The sequence below is a fragment of the Durio zibethinus genome, chromosome 6, assembly GCF_047325235.1.
Source record: "Durio zibethinus cultivar Kanyao isolate XHJ-2024 chromosome 6, ASM4732523v1, whole genome shotgun sequence".
Classification (NCBI taxonomy): domain Eukaryota; kingdom Viridiplantae; phylum Streptophyta; class Magnoliopsida; order Malvales; family Malvaceae; genus Durio; species Durio zibethinus.
Window position 1 is genome coordinate 6,479,622 of NC_143167.1, and position 15,811 is coordinate 6,495,432.

Genomic DNA, 15,811 nt, shown 5'->3' on the forward strand with positions numbered 1-15,811 from the left:
TGGGAATGCAACAGAACGTGGACAAACAGTTGGCAAGATTAAAATAGATGTTAGTAGAGTTGACAAAAGAAAAAGAAATTGTTGAAACACATAGGACAATAGAGGAAATAGCTATTGAGACACCACTATATCCAGCTGGATTCACATATGTTCAAGACCCTTATATGCCACAAGCATTTTCAGCAACTCATCAATCTTATATTGGCATTTTCACCAAATTGCCCCTAGTTCAGACAAATGTCAATTTTGAGCCTACTCGTTACATCTCCATTGTTATGTCCAATGTGAATGATCTTAAAAAATTAAAAAAATTAAAAAAGATGTCAGATCTATTAAGAGATACGGTAATGGAGGATAAATATGATCTATTGGAAAATAAATTGAAAGTAGTTGAAGGCCATGATGTGTATGGGAATGTTGATGCTAATGAGCTTAACCTATTGCCTGATCTTGTTATTCCATCAAAGTTTAAAGCCTCAGATTTTGAAAAATATAATGGGATGAAATGCCCTTTAACACACATCATAATGTACTGTTGAAAGATGACAGGCCATATTTATGATGATAAGTTATTAATCCATTGCTTTAAAGATAGTCTCACTGGGTCTACAGTAAGATGGTATGCTCAATTGGATCGAAATAAGATTTGCTCTTAAAATGACTTGGCTAGGGCCTTCTTATCACAATATAAACATGTTGAAGGTATGGCACCAGATAGGATGTCCTTATAGAATGTAAAGAAAATGTCAACTGAAACTTTCAAAGAATATACATATAGATAAAGAGATACAGTAGCCCAAGTCCAACCACTTTTATAAAAAAAAAAAATCACTGTTTTATTTGTTAATTCCTTAAATATTCTTTATTATGAAAAAATGATTGGAAATGTCTCCAAAAGCTTTTCTGACATAGTGATTTCTGGCGAGATTATAGAGAATGCAATAAAAAATGGTAAGATTAAGTTGAAAGATGTAACAGATGTTAAAAAGATAATACTTCAAAAAATAATGAAAGGAAATTACAAGCAGTCATAATGGAGGGGCATCTACCCAATAGCTTCATCCCATACAATCCATATCTTTTTCATCAACCTCATCACCCTGTCATTGGTAATATCTCTCAAAATTCATATCCTTGCCAACTACACCAGCATTTAGGCTTTTCAGTAATTTTCATCCTCAAATGGCCATTCATGATCTTGTTCTTACATTAAACCCGCCACTCGACCAACAAAGAATCAAAAAAGACCAAAAAATGATCAAGAAAAATTACCCATCCCTATTTCTCACTTTTTACCTTTACTAATAAAAGGTCAGTATCTCACTTATGTGCCTCTAAAAACAATACCAAATTCATCAGCAATGATTATGATCCCAATAACAAGTGTGATTACATATGAAGGCAATTGATCACTCAACTAAAAAAAATAGATAGTTAAAAAAAAAGTTAAAGATCTTATCAAAAGTGGTATTTTAACTTCAGAAGTGATAGAACAATGGAAATTGACTCCATCCAATTGCCAAATATGAGAAGTTGAGATGAAAAAGAAGGTTTTGAGTTCTAAAAAATGAAAATAGGATGATTTTATTTTGAATTTGTTCACTGTTTATGTATGATATGTGCATGGTGTCCCTAAGAGTTATCTAATTTATTTTTAAAAAAATATTTACTTTGGATCTTTTTTTTTTTTTTGAAGTTTTTTTTTCTTAATGCATTTGTCTGAATAAAAGTCCCATATAAGCACTTTTAAAAAAAATAAAAAAAAAAAGAGAAAAAAAGTTTTCTTAAAGGAAAAAGCTCATCAAATACCTTCACCTCCATTCGAATGATTTCATTTCCTTAATCAATCAAAGTATTTGACTTATTAACCATAACCCTTTAGGGAATAAGAGTTTGAATTGTGACATATAGGGATGATAACCTTTTTTTTTTGGGTAAAGAACAAAAGAGGTTAATTTCAAAAGTTCGTTTTAAAAACCAAATACTCTTTCAAATTTTCAATTGGTAATTCAATGTGTGTTAAAATTTTGCTATGACCATAGACATAAAAATACCTGAACCTTTTCTCTTAAGTAACCCTTGTTTCATGTCTTTTTGCTTAAGACAATTTGTTTCATACCTTTATACATTTTCTCTTCTTTTCACTAAGAAAATGTTAAAAAAAAATTTGGAGCTCAAAAAGCCTTTTTAAACAGTACAATCAATCCTATACGCCTTAAAACCTTGAGTGAAAAACAAGATGGGGCATTACAAAAATAAATAAATAAATAAATAAAAAGACATCTTCAATGATTCGCTCTTCGAACCAAGTGATCATGTTTGAAATGATGAATGACCATATTTCTCTATCCTTCTCATATATAAAAATTATTTACTTGTTACCCATTTGAGCCTATTGAATTTTTTATTCTAAAATGAACCCTGGCCAAAGATTATTTTCTACATTGGGGATAAAATAAGGATACTTGCAAGAGACCAACTTCAATGAATGCCTCTAACATGCCCTTCCAAAGTGAAAGTCTCGGGTAAAAAATGACTAAAGCCTCAATTGAAATCCTAAGAGTTCAAAAGAATAAACAGCTAAAGGTAAAGTTAAGCATTTCCAAGGAAGAGCAAAGAAACATTAGGGATAAGAATCTAAAGCTTCAGTTAGAATTCAAAAATTAAAAGAAAAAGTATGCACCTTGAATATGAGAATTCAAGGTAAAAAAAAAAGTTAATAAAGTTGCTGAAATCGAAGCCAAATATTTCAAAAAAAAAAGGCAAAGAAAGAAAGTCAGAGAATGCTCCTTAAGATCCTTTGCCTAATTACACTGAATAATATATTTTGAGCCTCTTTATCCATTCTTTCATAACCTCGAACCTCGGCCTACATTACACTCCTTGAAAAGTTTATTTTGATCAAATGTGGACACTTGGATTAAAAAGCAATGTCCTTGAATTTGTTTATACTTGTTGAATTCTTCATTGATAGAAAACATAACTCCAAGGTGAAAACCTCAAAAGGGCAATTTATAGCTAAAATCATTCTTGATGCCCTAAATTGAATTTAGAGTTCCAAGGTTCTATCCAAAATAAAAAAATTCTTGATGCAAAACCTTTTAAAAGATCAATACCCATTAAATAACTTAGATTCCAAAAAGAAAAAAAGAGAAGAAAACTAGCCTTATCCTCTTTCTATATCTTGTTTAGAAGGTAATGGCTAGTTTTTACACACATTGAAATATCACGTTTTTAATAAAAAAAAAATGCTTTAAAAAATTATCCCTTTGTGACCTCAAAAGAAAGCCTTGCAATCTTCGTAGAGCTTTCCGTGAGATATGCCACTAGTGAAAAGAATTGAACTGTCAATTACCCCACCCATAAACCTTTCAAATACTAGTCATTAATTTTCAAAAGATTTAGAAGTCTTAAGCTTTAAATTTTTTCATTTGATTGTAAAGATACTTTATGTGGGGTAATTTTTTAATCACTTTTAAAAATTTTGGAGATTATTTGAGCATTTTGTACAAAAACTGAGATCATTTTTCTCATGAAAATGAAACATTGAAAATTTGAACAAAGATTTAAAAAAAAATGATAAAAAAAGTCTTCATATTTGTATTACTTGCATCGTAAGAAAGACATCTAACCTGCAAATAAAAAAAATAAAAAGAGACGTTCATAGTTGCATCACTTGCCTATATATCTTGAAAAGGACATTTGTATTTGCATCACTTGCATCTATCCTACAAGAAAGATATTCGCATTTGCATCACTTGCATTTGCACTTATACAAGATATTTGCATTCACACTACAAGAAAATTTACATTTGCTTCATGGCATCTACATCCTAAGAAAAAGTATTTGTATGAGCATTTACATGAAAAGAACATTCTCATTGTCAAATGTATTTGCATCAAGCATTCGCACCGACATTTCCATTAGCATCATTTGATAAGGATAGACATTTGTATCATGATTGCATTTATCAACTTTGACTGAAGGAAAGCCATTTTCAATTTTCAACATTTTAAAATTTCATGGCCTTTGATTGGGAGGAGTATTCAAAGATTTCGTAATCTTTAAGACTTCCAGGCATGATTTTGATTTGTGATATTATCCCGATCGATTCTTTAATTTTGACTTACAGTGTTGTCTCGATCAATTCTGTAAAACCTTCGAGTATGATTTTTAAGACCTCCAAGCATGATTTTCTAAGATCTCCAGGCATAATCTTTAAAACCTCTGGGCATAATTTTGATTTGCGATGTTATCTTGATCGATTCTTCAATTTTGACTTACGGTATTTTTTCGATCAATTCTGTAAGACCTCCGGATATAATCTTTAAGACCTCTGAGCATAATTTCGATTTACGATGTTGTCTCGATCGATTCGTTATTTTTTAACTTACGATATTTTTTGATTGATTCTGTAAGACCTCCGAGCATGATTTCTAAAACCTCCAGACATAATTTTGATTTGTAGTGTTGTCTTGATCGATTCTTTAATTTTGACTTGTGATGTTGTCTCGATTGATTCTGTTGTCTCGATCGATTCTGTAAGACTTCAGGCATGATTTTTAAGACCTCTGGGCATAATCTTTAAGATCTTCAAGCATAATTTCAATTTATGATGTTGTCCCGATCGATTCTTTATTTTTTGACTTACAGTGTTGTCTCGATCGATTCTGTAAGACCTTTGGACATGATTTCTAAGACCTTTAGATATAATTTTGATTTACATTGTTGTCCCGATCGATTCTTTATTTTTTAACTTGCGGTGTTGTCTTGGTCAATCTTTTAAGACCTCCGGGCATGATTTCTAAGACCTCCAAGCATAATCTTTAAAAATCTCCAAGCATAATCTCTAAGCCCTTTGGGCATAATTTTGATTTATGATATTGTCTCGATCGATTCTTTATTTTTTGACTTACAGTGTTGTCTTAGTCAATTTTATAAGACCTCCAAGCATAATCTTTAAAAACCTTTGGGCATAATCTCTAAGACCTCTGAAAATAATCTTCAAGACCTCCGAGTATAATTTCGATTCACGGTGTTATCCTGATCAATTCTTTATTTGTTGACTTGTGGTGTTGTCCCATTCGATTCTATAAGATCTTCGGGTATGATTTCTAAGACTTCCAAGCATAATCTTTAAGACCTCCAAACATAATTTTGATTTACGGTGTTATCTCGATCGATTCTTTATTTCTCTACTTGCGGTGTTGTCCCAATTGATTCTTTAATTTCAACTCGCAGTGTCATCCTGATCGATTCTTTATTTCTTGACTTGTGGTGTTGTCTCAGTCGATTCTTTAATTTTGACTTACGGTGTTGTCTCGGTTGATTCTCTACTTTTCGACTTGCGATGTTGTTTCAGTAGATTTTTTATTTTCGACTCGCGGTGTTATCCCGATCGTCTTTCTTTATCAATTGACTTATGATTCAATCTAAAAAAAAACAACAATAAAAAAAACTCCTTGATTTGCTTTCAGAAAAAATTATTATCTTTGTCTTTGCCCCATTTTTTATTTTTAGTAATGTGCGAAGAGGGATAGTTGTAGATATCGAATTTTATCCGGGTCTACTATATTAATTTTTGTTTTCAAGTTTTGTTTATTAATATTTTTAATAATTAATAATTAAATATCATAATCAATAAAAACAAAAAAACAAAAAAAAATAAAAATGAATAAAAACAAAAATAAAATAAAAAATAAGACATGGGTAGCAATGGTGCCATGCACAACACCACCCACCTCTGCCATCCCCTCTAACCCTGGCCATACCCTATAAACCTTGTTCACCCTCTGTTCGCCCCTAAACCACCATTGTTAACACCCCATTCTATGCTAAAAGCCCCATGCCTTGTCAATCCCACATTTCTAAAAAAGTAAACCTCTCCTAAGCATTGATCCCGACCTCTTCCCTTCATTCATGCAAAAACACCTCTCGAACACACCTTTGGATACACAGACACCCTATCCTCCACCTATCAGAAACCCATAAACCTTCATGTTTAAGAAACCCAAGCTCCAATATCCTGAAACCTAAGTATTTCCCACCCTCATCTATCAAAAAACAAAAAACCCAAAACAAATCCACCAAAAAAAAAAAAAAACAACAAAACACAATCCTCTTTATAAGGAAGAACCTAACACCAAGCTCCCTACAAACACAAAGGAATCATCAGTTTCATTTAAAAAAAAAAAGACTAAAACTTTGAGCCTCAATCTACATCGATCGGGACTGTTTTCAGTGAAAGAAGGCATTAAAAAAAACTTTTTTGGATTTTTTGGTGTTTTTCGACCACTGGTGGCAGCCGATGCGACGGTACGGGAGCTAATGGTCGAACGTCGACAAAGCCTTTAGAGCTCTCTTAGAGCTTTAAAATTTTTTTTTTAGCTAAAAGGTTTGAAATGGAGTAAAAAAATTTTGGCTTTATATAGAATACTAAAGCCCAAAACGACGTCGTTTAGACCAAGGAAGATCTGTACATGGACCCGAACTTGACTCGGGATTCGTGTGAACCACTCCTCAACCGGTTCAATCGAACCGAACGTTGAACCACCTGAACTGGTCGAACCAGCGTTAATCGAATCGTTGACCAGTCCGGTTCAGGTATTTTTTATTTTTTTTCTTTTCTAATTTTTTTTATATTATTAGTTCTATTATTTTTAGTTTTATTTTTTAATAATCATGCATGATAAATTTTTAAATTTGTTAGAATAAATATTTGATTGTTTTTTAATAATAATAAAATGAAAACAAAGTAAGATAATAACTAAAAATATATATTAAAAATTCTTAAAAAATAATAATAAGAATAGAATAATAAATTTTTTATTTTCCCTACTTAGATGTTGGGGGGAATAAAAAAAATATAATTTTACCTAGATGTTAGGGAATTATATAAAAAAAATTGAAAGGTAATAATAACAATAATAATAATAATAATAATAAATCTTCATAAAAAAATATATATGAAAATTTTTAATTAATTTTTGAAAATCATAAAAATTAAACTTTCTCCAAAAATTTGCCTAGATGTTAGAGATTTTTAGAGATGTTCGTGTTTTTTTAAAAAATTAAAAAATATAAACCTTAAAATCCTAACCCTCAAACCCTTAAACCCCGAAATTGAAATCTTATACCCTCAAAACCTTAAAACTAAATCTTAAAACCTCTAAACCCTGAAATTGAAACCCCAAAACCCTCAAAACCCTAAAACTGAAACCTCGAACTTTAAAATTCAAAATCCTAAATCCTAAAATCCAAAACTTTAAAATTCAAATTCTGAAAACCTCAATTTGGTACGAAATCCCGAATCATTGCCCGAAAGTCACCAAGTCTTAAAACCTTGATCTAAACCTATACTCAAAACTATTTTAAAACTTTAAAGATACGTGCGAAAATCTTAAGTGGAGTAATTTATTTTCGAATATCGCCTAGATGATGGGGTATTTAAAAAAAATCTTATTCCATTAAGTTTTTCTCATGAGCTCTTAATTCACTCTAACAATGGGGTTAATAATTAATAATAAAAGTATACTAATAAAATGGAATCTTAAATATAAACAGTAGTACCTAAGCTTTGCCTAGATGTTGGAGAGTTAAAGTGGTCTCATTATATTTAAGAATCCATTTTTTAAATTTCATTTCACCATCATGCATAACATTTGTTGGCATGCACATATCTATGTACTATTGTTTGCACTTGCTTTGCGTATTTATGCCTTTAATTTTTATTCACTATCTAATAGTTCCATCATTTACTTTTTCACATTAATGTTTTACTTTAAAAACATGAATTTATGAAAAAAAACAAAAATAACATTTTGAATTAAATAATTCTTGGTACTTTATCTAGATGTTGGAGAGTCATCAATAATTATCTTCTATAATAAATATTACTTTCATTTTAAGGAATATTGTATTAAATCTCAAGTGAAAAAAGTTTCTTTGAATTTTGCCTAGATATTAAAAAATTTTAAAATAATTCTTTAACTTAGAGATTTCATCGATACTCCTAAATAAGGAATTTTGATAAAATTAATTTTAAAAAAATAAAAGGGAAGTTATAGTATTAAATTTCAAACCAAAACTATTTCATCCAATATCGAAAATAGTGCATTATTAAATGGTACCAATTTATAGACGTTGTAGGGGTGCTAATATTTTCTCACACATACCCAACTCCTGGACCCAACCTGATTTTCGTAAACTAAAATTTATCTTTTTGATAAACTTTAAATTCGTTTTTATAGTTTTATTAAAAAGATAAACTTTTAGGTGACCAAACACACCTTTAAAAAGATTGATGACGACTTTCTTATTTTTCTTCGATTTTAAAATTCCATACGTCTGGTGATTCCAAAATCATTACGACATGAGTAAACCAAAATAATTTTTTATTTAACGGTAAAAAACTTTTATTTTTTATATTGTATATATATTTTTTATTCATTCAATCTAATAAATCTATAAAAATTTATCTTCTCAAGCTTTCTTAATGAATTCAAATTTATATAATAAAAAAATAATATATTTTCTTTATCACTCGAATCAAACATCTATTTCTCTATGGTTTTGCTTTGATGGTTTGACAGAAATCCTTTTTATTACTCTTGAGTCAGAAAATTTGAAAGTTTTTTTTTTCTCTTTCTCTTTTTATGTATAATTTAGTCATGCATCTAACTTATTATTTTTTTACCTCAAATTTAGGGTTTGACAATATAATTTTAATTATCATTTACACGTATGATTTATACAATTCATTCATGAATGGTCTTACACAGGTAAATGACATGGATAAGTATAATGAAAAGTAACATCGGACAGGAGCCAACCCTAAATTCTCATGATGAAAAAATTAATAAAATTGTTATATTAACCCTTTTTTTTCTGAATTTATTGAAAATGTGTCAATAAATGCTAGCTATAAAAGCAAGTATCAATTTGTTTAGAGATATTGAAGGAAGATAAAAGAAAGATGATGAAGAGAATCGACAATTGTGATTGCTATGTAGAATTAATTAACTAGATATCTACGTCATTCCACCAATGACAAGGATTTTAATTAATAATATAATAATTGCTTGCTTTCACTAAGCTTATTGTCATAACGGTTTTGTGTCCACTTGACGAATTTGGAAACGAAATAAAAAATAACGGAGTCGCCACCAATCTTTTTTTGGCTAGGTGCGATTGGCCACCTATTAAAACATATCTTTTTAATGAAATCTTAAAATTTATTAAAAAAATAATTTTAGGGTTTGTGCAACTGTCTAGGTTCGAGAGTCGGTTACGTGTAGGAAAGGATTAGCACCCTCACAGCGCCCGTTAAAAAAATGGTACTAGTTAACTATATGTTATCCTTCAATTTTGATAAAAACAGTCTTATTTTCGGTATTTGAAGATTAATTTCCTTGATTTTTTTATTTATTAAAAAAAATATTCTTGAGAAAAATAAATTAAAACCTTTTTATTGAAATTATTCTTAAAATGTTCCAGTACGTTGGTAACATTAAAAGAATTCTTTCTCACCTAGAGATTTCTTAAAGCATTTCTACTCGGAATACTTTTAGAATCTCATCTTTGGAGGCTCGAATTTATTTTTCATAAGAAAATGTCATGCATGCAATGCAAAATGTTACCATGTTTATGCACGCATTTTGTTCTCCTTTGTTAGAAATTTTATTAATTATTTTATTAATATTTTTATTTAAAATTAAAATTTTGAAGAAAAAAGAATTTAATTATATTGAAGATTTTCTATAAATATTTCAATACGCTGGTAATATTTTACAAAAAATATTTGCACCTAGAGATTTCTTAAAGCATCTCTACTCATAATACTTTTAGAATCTCATCATTGGATTAAATTTCTTTCATTCCTATTTTTTTTTACTTATATTTTTAATTTATTAATCAATTTTTATTTATTACTAAAAAAAAAATCTTTATTGTATTGAAAAAAAACACTGGTAGTATTTAAAAAAAAATCTTCTCACCTAGAGATTTCTTAGGCATCACTACTCGAAATACCTTTGAATCTCATCATCGGATAAAAATTTCCTTCCTACATTATTATTACTTTAGTATTATTATTAAATTTATTTTTATATTATTATTTTTAAAGTTTATTTTAAAAAATAACATAATTATATAAAAAAAATTTAACCACAATTTCATCATTTAATCTAACAAATATAAATATTTTAATATGCATAAATATTAATAAAATAATATATAAAATATAAGAAAATTTCTAAAAAAAAAATTCTTTTTTTACCTGAACCGGATTGGTCAACGGTTCGGTCTGACGGTTCGGCGGTTCGGTCTGACGGTTCGGCTCGGTCTGGGTGGTTCAGAGTTTCAGTTCTTGTTCGATTCGGTCTAGGCGGTTCAGTTTCGATCCAGTCAGACAGGTCAATGGCGGAAGAAGAAATCGGTCGACGTATCAGGTGCGTGGACCCAGGGTCGGGTCACGGGTTGAAGTGCGGATCCTGGGCTCTTAAAACGTCATCGTTTTGGGCCTTTAATGAAACGACGTCGTTTTGGTTCTGAGCATTTATATAAAAGGTTCAAAAAAAAATTTTTTTTCACTCATTCTTTCTTTCCTCCGAAAAAAAAACCCTTCTTCCTCTATTTTTTTTTCAGGCGACCTGGGGCCAGTGGCCGTCCATCGTGGCAGCCGCCGTCGTCCTTGCCGATGGCGAACTCCGACCGTCATCAACGATGCCGAAAAATTTCAAAAAAATTCTCACGAACTTCTCTCGACCTTTTGAGCATAGATCTAACCTCCTTTTCACCAAAAAAAATCCCCACTTCCCTAGATCTGCTCTCAAAGTTTCAGTGAAAAAAACATTTTTTTTGTTTGTGTGTTTTTTGGTTTATTTTTGTTGGGTATCTTTGTAGGTGTAGTTTGGTGTTGGGTTCCCTGTTTCATGAGACTGTTTTTGCTCTTTTTTTTATGTTTTTGTAAAAACATTTTTGACAGAATCTTCTTTTTTTTTATCATTTTTTGCTTCGATTCCCTTTCCCGTTTGTAGATAACAAGCTCTATAAATAGAGCTTGTTGGGATTCAAATCTCAGATCTTCTGATATTCGAATCCCATTTTTCAACTGAAAAATCACGTCTGCCGTTCGTGATTGGCTACTTGTCGGTCGATCGTTGGTAGCTAGCGACGGTGATTTTGACTTTAGGGATTGTATATTTAATGCACTAGATTTAAACCGGATAAGGATGAAGAAAAAGGGAAAAAGAAGAAAGAAAGAAAGAAAAAAAAAATAGAAAAAGATAAACGTAAAAAACAAGAAGAAAGAGAGAAAAAAAATTAAATAAATAATAATAATAATAATAATAATAAAATGGTGTTTACAGTTGCCCCTATTTGCCTATTTCTGTGAATCAGGAATAAAGCAAAGACAAACAAACAACCATTTTGCTTGGAAAGATGAAACATTGAGAAAAGAAAAAAAAAAAATTTAGTTCGACAGAAAAGGGGCTCCTTTCAACAAAGGTTCAATCAATATTTTTGAAAGTTTAAAAGGCTCCTCTTAGCAGAGGCTCAACAACTTTAAAATTTTTTTGGAAATGGCTCTTTTCAATAGAGGCTCAACAACTTTAAAAGTCTTATATCTTGAAAAAGCTCCTCTCAGCAGATGCTCAACAACTTTAAAATCTTGTCTTGGAAAAACTCCTCTCAGCAAAGGCTCAACAACTTTAAAATTTCATCTTGGAAAAGCTCCTCTCAGTAGAGGCTCAATAACTTTAAAATTCTCTTGAAAAAGTTCCTCTCAGCAGAGCTCAACAACTTTAAAATATCATCTTGGAAAAGCTCCTCTCAGTAGAAGCTCAACAACTTTAAAATTCTCTTTTGTTTTCAAATTTGAGTTCTCATCTTTGAACAAGTAAATTTCCTCTTTTGAATTCTTTTGTTTGATCATTGTCTTTATCAAAATCTTGTTTTTCATTAAGGAATGGAAAATTTCTATCTTTGTTACAATTTCTCATGGATGTATGTATTGAGTGCTCTAAATGCAATGCATATAATGCAATCAAAATTATACATTATAGTAAAAAGGTTCTCAAAATCTCTCACTTTTTGCTTCTTTTATTTGAATTCTCATATGACCAATCTGTTCTTAACATCTGACCACAATATTTTTCTTCTTCAAAAGTCTACAACATCAATGTCTTGTCATACTTTTCTCATTCTTTTTTATTTGTCTTTGTCAACTTTTTTAAAAACTAATGCTAAGATCTTTCATGTTTGTTTTTCTTTTCATCATTTTAAGTCCAAGACCAATAAAATGCAATCACACATTTCTTCTATTCATATGGCGGACAAAAAAAAATGAGAATAAAAGAATGGATAGGTGTTATTTCCAAAAAAAAAATAACATATTTTATTAGACTAGTAACAAGTGTATGGCAAAGTATTTGAGTTGAAACAAAGGTGCCCAAATGATGATCATAAGATAATCATGAACAAAATATTCCCAGATTCTTTTTCTAAAACTAAATTAGATGACTTCCATGATCCTTCAGAGTTCATCAAACTATACTTGCCCCTATATTGTGGAATGATGCCTCTTTTTCGCATCCAAGCCGTCTTTTTCAGGTTTTTAGCTTCAGATGAGTCATTATTTTGTTTTTCATTTTTTTACTTTTTTTTTCTTTTAAGCAAAATATTTCTTCACAACATGTAAATTTATTGGGGTAGGTAAATCACCTCCGTCCATTTCTGCCAAAATCAATGCCCCACCAGAAAAGGCCTTTTTTACCACATACGGGCCTTCCCAATTTGGTGTCCATTTCTCTCGATTATCATGTTGATTTGAAAAGATTCTTTTTAGCACTAAGTCTCCTTCTTTAAAGCAACGGGGATGAATTTTCTTGTCATGTGCTCTGATCATCCTCTTTTGATATAATTGACCATGACAAAGTGCTGATAATCTTTTCTCTTCAATAAGGTTTAACTGCTCGTAGCGATTCCAAACCCATTCTGCTTCCTCTAACTCTACCTCTATCAGGAGTGAGGGAATTTCCACTTTGATCGGTAGCACAGCTTCCATTCTATATACCAAAGAGAATGGGGTGGCCCCAGTAGATGTTCGGACTGATGTTCTATAAGCATGCAAAGCAAAAGGTAATTTTTCATGCCAATCTTTGTAAGTTTCAGTCATTTTTTTCAAGATTCTTTTGATATTCTTATTCGTAGCCTCCACTGCCCCATTCATTTTCGGATGATATGGTGTCGAATTACGATGGCGGATCTTAAATTGAGTGCATATTTCATTCATCATTTTATTATTCAAATTTTTGGCATTATTAGAAATAATTATCTCTGGAAGCCCATATCTACATATTATCTCTCTTTTTATGAACTTACATACCACAGATCAGGTCACGCTAGCATATGATGCAGCTTCTACCCATTTGGTGAAGTAATCAATCATCACAAAAATAAATCTATGCCCATTTGAAGCTTTTGGAGTGATGGGACCAATGACATCCATGCCTCACATAGAGAATGGTCACGGAGGAGCCAGAACATGTAATGTTGATGACGGAGCATAAATCTTGTCAGCATAAATCTGACATTTATGACATCTCCTAGCATAATCAATACAGTCACCCTTTATTGTCAACCAATAATAACCAGCCCTCATAATTTATCTAGCCATCATATGACCATTTGCATGTGCCCACAAACTCCATCATGCACCTTCAATAATCTTCTTTGCTTCAACTGCATTTACACATCTTAAAAGCACTTGATCTCGACCTCTTTTGTAAAGGATATGTCCATCAATGAAGAAACTCATAGCCAATCTTCTGACAGTCCTCTTATCATTTTCTGTTGCATGTTCTGGGTATTGCTGGCTTTTAATGTATTGCATGATATTATGATACCATGGCTTCCCATCAACTTTTTTTTCAACATCTGAGCAATGTGCTGGTACATCTTTTAAATCTAACTTGATGGGTTGGATTTCAGTATTTGCATCTATTTTAATCATTACAGCTAGAGTAGCCAGTGCATCAACAATTTGATTTTCCTCTCTAGGTAGATGCTTAAACTGAACTTTTTTAAATTGCTTGACTAACTCAGAGATGTATTTATAGTATCGAATCAACTTAGAGTCTCTTGTCTCCTATTCACCTTGTAACTGATAGATAACTAAAGCTGAATCTCCAAACACATCTAACACTTTGATTTTTTTTCCATTGCTGCTTGTAGACCCATAACATGGCCTCATATTCAGCCACATTATTTGTGCAATTAAAATTTAACCGGGCTATGATAGGGTAATAATGTCCATCAGGAGATATCAAAATTGCCCCAATACCATGACCCAAAGCATTAGCAGCTCAATCAAAATACATCCTCTATGATTTTTAAACAGGTTCATTTTTTTCAATGGCCATCACATTCTCATAAAAAAATTCTAATTTCATTGGCTCATAATCTTCAACTGCACGATCAGCAAGAAATTCAGCTATTGCACTCCTTTTAATAGCCTTTTGAGTCACATAAATGATATCATATTCTGAAAGCATAACTTGCCACCGTGCTATTCTTTCTGTCAATGAGGGCTTTTCGAAGATATACTTAATAGGATCCAGCTTTGCTATGAGCTAAGTAGTGTGATAAAACATGTATTGTCTAAGCCTTCGAGCTGTCTAAGTTAATGCACAACACATCTTCTCTAATGGTGAATACTTGGACTCATAATCAGTGAATTTCTTACTCAAGTAGTAAATTACCCGTTCTCTCTTATCAGTTTCATCTCTTTACCTCAGCACACATCCCATTAAATTTTCATACACTGTCAAGTACAAAATCAATGGTTTTCCTGGCATCGGTGGCACCAACACAGGTGGATTTGATAAGTATTCTTTGATCTTATCAAAAGCTTCTTGGCATTCATTATTCCATTCTCCAGGATCATGTTTTTTGAGAAGCTTGAAAATAAGATCACACTTATAAGTGAGTTGAGAGATGAAGCGAGCAATATAGTTTAATCTTCCTAAAAAATCAAGTACTTTTTTTGAGGTATGAGGAGGAGATAAGTTTTGGATAGCTTGTATCTTATCTGGATCAATTTCGATTCTTTTTTCACTGACTATAAAGCCCAATAGTTTTCCTGATTTGGCTCCAAATATACATTTGGCAGGATTTAACTTCAACTGAAATTTTTTCAACCTGTCGAATAGCTTTTTAAGATTGACTATATGATCCTCTCCTTCTCAAGATTTTACGATCATATCATCCACATACACTTTTATCTCTTTATGCATCATATCATGAAAGAGAGTTACCATTGCTCTTTGATAAGTAGCACCAGCATTTTTCAACCTAAAAGGCATAACCTTATAATAGAATGTCCCTCACATGGTCACAAATGTAGTTTTTTTCATATCATCTTAGGCCATCTTGATTTGATTATAGCCTAAAAAACCATCCATAAAGGAAAATGTGGAGTGCCTAGCAGTATTATCCATTAGAGCATCAATGTGAGGTAGAGGAAAGTTATCCTTAGGGCTTACCCTATTCAAGTCTCGATAATCGACACACATTCTCACTTTTTCATCTTTCTTAGAAACTGGCACTATGTTGACTACCCATTCAGGATATTTTATCACTTTAAAAAATCCAGCATCGAATTGTTTCTTCACTTTCTCTTTAATTTTCAGCAGCATCTCTGGTTTCATGCGTCTTAGCTTTTACTGCATCGACTTACATCCCGATTTTAAAGGTAACTCGTGTTCTACAATATCAGTACTGAATTTCAACATATCTTGGTAAGTCCAT

General features: G+C 31.3%; 1 pseudogene; it reads left to right on the top strand.

The window, feature by feature from the left end:
* The first annotated feature begins 347 nt into the window (after positions 1 to 347).
* LOC111284275 (short-chain dehydrogenase/reductase 1 pseudogene) overlaps positions 348 to 15,811 on the top strand; it is a 31,202-nt pseudogene continuing 15,738 nt past the window's right edge.